Source organism: Strongylocentrotus purpuratus, unplaced genomic scaffold (genome assembly GCF_000002235.5).
Source record: "Strongylocentrotus purpuratus isolate Spur 01 unplaced genomic scaffold, Spur_5.0 spur5_scaffold_16, whole genome shotgun sequence".
In the NCBI taxonomy this organism is placed as follows: domain Eukaryota; kingdom Metazoa; phylum Echinodermata; class Echinoidea; order Camarodonta; family Strongylocentrotidae; genus Strongylocentrotus; species Strongylocentrotus purpuratus.
This window is the reverse complement of record NW_022145601.1, coordinates 12506168-12512342: the sequence shown is the minus strand read 5'-3', so window position 1 is coordinate 12512342 and position 6175 is coordinate 12506168.

Here is a 6175-nt window from a genome sequence, read left to right as displayed (position 1 = left end):
TGTAGCTATCTTTAAAAAAACAGAAAAAGGAAAAGAAAGCTATATTTATCTAAATACAAACTTCATTGAGTTTTCATTGATAGAATTAAACAGTCATTTAGAGCGGTAAGGTTTAACCCAATACAGAAATCTTGAAGATTTTGCATCTAGCATCGGGGTATGCTAAATTTTAATAACAATGTTTGTCCTGGTATGTTAGGAAATAAAATTTATTTAAGAATAAAATTAATTTTGATAAATTTGAAAAAGTTATTCACAAAGTTTTTGTAGTTTTCTGCGATAAAAAGAGGAATTCTTAATTTCTTTTGTTATAGCCTCGTTTTGAACGTCCCCTAGAGGAGCTAAGAATTGAAAAAGAAAAAAGGAAAACGAGAAGGAAAAAAAGAATAGAACAAAGAACAAAGACACTGAGCTTGCTGGGATTGATTGAAAAATATGAATTTCATTTTTTGGAGAAATGAATCATTTGGCCTTTGTTTTCTCAACTTTTTTTCTACTTCATTCTTTCTTTTCTTGAAACTATTCCAAGCTTGTTAATGCCTGACTAAGATACACACATCAACTTATTGTGATAATAATTGTAATTTATATCACATCATGTTATTTAGAAGAAATGTGAAAATATCCGAAATAGTTAGGGAAATATTATGATAAAGATAATTTCAAATACGCTGTACGAAACTTTGAAATGAAAGACAGTAGCTGTAAACTTTTAAAACGTCACTCAATTTCTTTTGTCATTTTGTTATTATCCTCATCATCAGAAAGGGTCGAAGTACGCATACAAAAATATTTTGAGCAAACTTAAGGCAGCAATTTTTTATGAAAGCTTTTCTTTAGTTTCCTTTTCGGTATCATACACAGAGTCGGCATATTTTCACAATTATGTTTGTTGTTCCCACGATAGATTAAGTAAGAATTTGAGGCGATTAGTCCCTCAAGCCGACCAGAACACCTCAAATCAATCATAACTTATTTTTCTTCACTCTTTTCTCTCTCACAAAATGTGCAATCATGTCGACATACCTTAGCGAATACGTTGCTTACATTAGGGCGCTTACTCTAGCGCTTAAACATTCACTTGTTGACTCTTCAAATGTAACATGAAAAAAAAATGAACAGAGGAGTCTCGAGTTCAAGGTGAACATGAATTTTTGGTAAGCTCAGAAACTGTAGTGATATGGAAATATTTATAAAGTAAGTTATGTTTGAGCGTGTGTGTGTGTGTGTGTGTGTGTGTGTGTGTTTGAAAGAGAGAGAGAGAGAGAGATATAATATATAGAGAGAGGGAGAATTTGAGTTTGAATTTATTACTAAATCACTAATATGCACATTCATTCATTGTCAATACAATATACATACATATATTGGGTAATTGGAGCTATTATCAAATGGCAACATGCTAACCGAGGTTAGCTAGAACCCGAGTAAATATATCATTATATCACATTAAATGCAGTCAAAACATGTGTTGGTTGGTCTCCGCGCAAATTAAAGTTCATATCTTCTAAGGAATGTAATATACAATATTTTCTAATAGAACTACAATTAAATGTACATGGAAAATAGAGGGATATAGACACAGAAACAGACACCCATCTGTATGAATATTACACATGACAGGGAGACAGGTTAACATAGATGTGGAGAGAGAGAGAGAGAGAGGCAAAGAGAGAGAGAGAGAGAGAGAGAGAGAGGGAGAGAGAGGCAGACAGAAGACGAGAGATAAAGATACCGATTGTGATAAACAGTTATGAAACATGAGTTGTCCTGTCATATGTAATGACTGTATTTGCACCACACCCCACTTGTGGATCGGATAGTAACTGATTATGACTGTCGGGGGATGAGATTAAACTTACGTAGTTTAACCATGTACTCTACAGACCTCAATGAGTATTGGAACAGACTGAATCGTCAAGAGGTCACCGTAGGTTATTGTGACGTATTATAAATGTGTGGTTTCGACCAAGAACGCTCATATTCGTAGAAAGTCTTTATGTGGCGAAACATTCATGGACACCATTCTGATTTCCATTTCTGTTTTTTTCCACTTCTGCGGTGATAATTTCTGCACCCATTATTTTATCAAGAGCGACGCAGTCATGTTTTAAATACCCGTCAACTCGAATCGAGAAACCTTTTGAGAATTAACCGTGAAGATCCTAATATGGATTTGATATGCCTGATTAACTGTTTTTCCGAGTTAGTCTACCACAATTCCATTTCTTTCCTCATGGCACAATCGTGTCGCTAATGATAATCAGCATTGCTTAGCTTAAAAGTACAAAAAGTATCTTAACCTTAAATATCTTAACCTTAAGTATCTTAACGAAGAGGTTTACGTCGCTGGCGTGTTCCATTGTACTTTTGGAGCGAAAATCATTACAAACTGTTCTACCGTCTTCAAAAATTGTAAAACTATAATTTGATTTAGACTTGTGCGAGAGATTTTTGTGTTAAACATTACATTTTTTTAAAACCTATGATCGATAATCAATATATGAACCTATGCTCCTTATTTCTCAAGAATTCTCTATCACAATGATTCAGAAATCTATGAAAGAAAAAAAAAAACTGTCAGTTTTGAAAATCTCATCACTGTTGATTTATGGACGTTAATTTGTCACTGTCATTAATTTTCTCACATCTATTTGACGTCTAGGTCCATTGTTGCGGTTGTGGTTTTCATCATCAGATTTATGAGGTGTGTCTCATATTCCTTATTTGAATTCCTTAGTTATAATGATTAAATAATCTGAATCTTTACTTGAAAAATGACATTTTGACTTTTGCAGATCTTTACTATTATTCATTTGATTATTATTCTTTTGTTTGGTTTATACTTTTGGAATACCATTATTGTTTTATCCAGGCAAAGTTTGACACGGCCATTAATTTTCTTTCATTTGTTTGACGTCCAATGACTTCTAGGTCACTTGTGGTTTTCGTCATCAGTCTCGTATGAGTCATTGTGGTGCACCTTTCTTCGAACAAGTTTGATTGATTTCTGACGTCATCGGTCAAAAGGTCACTATGTTTTTTTTTGTTCGTGTTCTTTATCAACATTACGAAACCCCTTTTCGGCCGTCAATAGCATTGATAATGATACCATTTTTTAACAATAAATTTACATCACTGACATTCGAAAACATATTCATTAGACGAAAAGATAAATAGTGATTCAGCATCTCTAAGTCTTCTTCTTCCCCGGGTCTAGCTATATCAGTTGCTGCTCTTTTAAATCTAAAGTTTTGTGTTAAGCAACAAAAAAGTGTAATAATGACTAGCAGGCATTCTCCTATATTTTCTTTGGTAATAACGTACATCAAATAACTATATATCTTTGTTTACGCAGCAATTTTTCGCCAAAATTAAAATATTAATCCCTATGGCCTTAACTAATTTCCGTTTTTTCCGTTTCGGTAGAAAAATCTGCTTCGAAGTGTGTGATTACTTTTATGGAGATATACCAGGGTAGCTAAGTTCTCAAACTTTTGCTCCGACTTTTCTCTTATTTCATCTTTCGTTTCTCCTATTCAGCAGCACTTCATGGACCATGTCACTCTATCAAACTTTCACATTTATCTTTTACGCCTCTCTGTACTGCGTTTGTTGCATCAGCTCATCACATCTTGAGTGTTTGGTGTGATGCAGAAGTAGGACAGTCGATAACAAATAAAAGTAAATTAATCGATCGCAGTTCAGCAGTTATCTGTCCATCAAAACCAGGGGGAAATGAGAGAGAGGGAGAGAGAGAGAGGGGGGGGGGGGGGGGGGGGGGAAGGGGGAGAGAGAGAGAGAGAGAGATAGAGAGGGGAGAGAAAGGGGGGGGGGAAAGATACATCATTGTGGATAGAGAGAGAGAAAGAGGAACTGATGAAAAAGAGGGATAGAGATCAGATAAAGAAAGAGAGGTGAGTTAGGAGGTACAATTAGAGAGAGAGAGGGGGGGGGGGAGACAGTGGAGTCACAGAGAGAGAGAGAGAGAGAGACTGACAGACACAGAGAGGGGAGTGACAGAGTGGGGGGGGGGAGGCCTAAAATAAACAGAAGGACATAGGTGAAAGAAATAGATAGGGAGAGACGAGGAGAAGGTAATGATATTGAGATTAAAATGGGATAAGAGATCGAGAGGAGAGGAGGGAGGGAGAATAATATCCAAATGGAGAGGATGGAGATGATGGAAAACATGAGGGAGAAGCGAAGTGATATATCGAAATATAGATAGATAGATAGAGAGAGAGAGAGAGAGAGAGAGAGAGTGAGTAAGCGAACATGGAGAGGAGACATAACGAGAGGAGTAAACATGATTTCGTCCTTCGTCTTTTGTATTGAGCGGATTGACACCTTTATTTGAGACAAATATCTCAAACAATGTACACACCTGCACACTACCCACTCAAACATTATTTTGGCGTGCAACTGCAGGCTTAAATAATGAACCTTTTTACAACTTTTCAACAACTCGGGCTAAAATATGATACCTAGGTGTAAACATTGCCTGTTAAACAATTCCATATGATCATTAAACAGACGACAATATACGACATATCCTTTCTTACAGTCAAAAATTAGATGCACTTTCGATAAAAGTAATTTACCTTCATATAAACGAAATAACAGGTCTGAACATAGCAGACTAAAACGTGCAAAAGTTAGACGTGCGCGTGATCATGCGATGTGGATGTAAAGTTTTCGTGCGCCAAACGTGAGACAGGAATCGTATTGCAATGGCGTGAAAACTTTATTGACCAATCACGTGGCTCCATTACATTTGCAGTGTGCGTGCGGGTGACGTGCAGAGTTTAAGTGGAAATTTTACCTTTGGTATACATGATGAGTGTAAAGATATGAAATCGGGGATCAAAATACCATGTTTTATGGTAAGTTGCACATAAACTGACTTATGAAGGCATATTTAAAAGATTACAGAGTGTATGTTGTATCACCTATCGGGACTAATTTAACGAAAGCTGTTACCGGTATTTCTCCGAAGCCTCCTCATGTGCAGTAATGATGAAAACAAGTGAGACTATCAAAGCCCATGAATTTGGAAGTGGTTGATATTTTGTTCATGAATCTAAAACTGCTTAAAAATCTGTTAAAGTAAATATATAACAGTTTGATTATTACTATGAGTGGTAAAAGAAATTTCACCTCTTTTGTATTCATTTAATTTTTGAAGGCACTCCTACATAAATGCGGGAAAATGCGGAAGTAACATTCAAATTTAGCCCTTATTAAAGAAATATTTAACCCATTTTCAATCAAAGTCCCAAACACTGCAAATTTGGATAGATGCGTGTTAGCCCCTAAACGTATTTAATAGAACATTCATATATTGATGATATATATATTTAACATTTTGAAATATTTATTAGAAAGAAAAGTAGAAAGTACCAGACTAAGAGGGGAAATAAGAACTACTAAGTAACTGGGAGTGGAACATTAAGAGATGGAGTAGCATTAAGAGTGTACTAGGTTGGCAGAAAACAAAGATGTGTGGACAAATTTTGGAATCAACATCCGAGCCGGGAAGAAGAAACGTTGATATATAGATACATATAATAATAAACATTCTACCTGATGGGAAAATAGTGATTGACGATTCATTGTTCGTTTGATTAAATTTCTGATGGCCGCTATGACCTGCCCGACAGCCCATGACATGAGAATGCATTACATAATACGGTGAGGTTATCTGGTACAGCGCCCTTTTGACCATGCGATTGACATACGCTATTATACTCCATCGATCTTTCGCTGAAAATTAATCAATTGCAAGACAACGGTCTTGCAGTTAATGTCTTTTCTTTTCTTAGCGGTATTTGCTCAAAGGCATAATGTGAAGATAAATAAATGAGGTATCAGATTACAAGGAGTTGTATCAGGTCCATAAGTCCGTATCCAGACATGTTCTGTCTATGTTCTTTGTCTCTTTAAACATGCGGTCTCATTCTGAGGACGGCAACATGTAGTTTCTTAGCTCACCACGTGGATTTTAAGACGGCAATGAACACGTTGGAGAATGAAAAAAATGTTAATAAATGGACTTATATCTATAAAATAGTTTATTGTTTTGCATAGATTACATCAATTCCGATGCACAGTGTGTATAGCAGACTTCATACGATAGGCGACCACACCCATTTGGAGGAAAAGCGCCACGGTC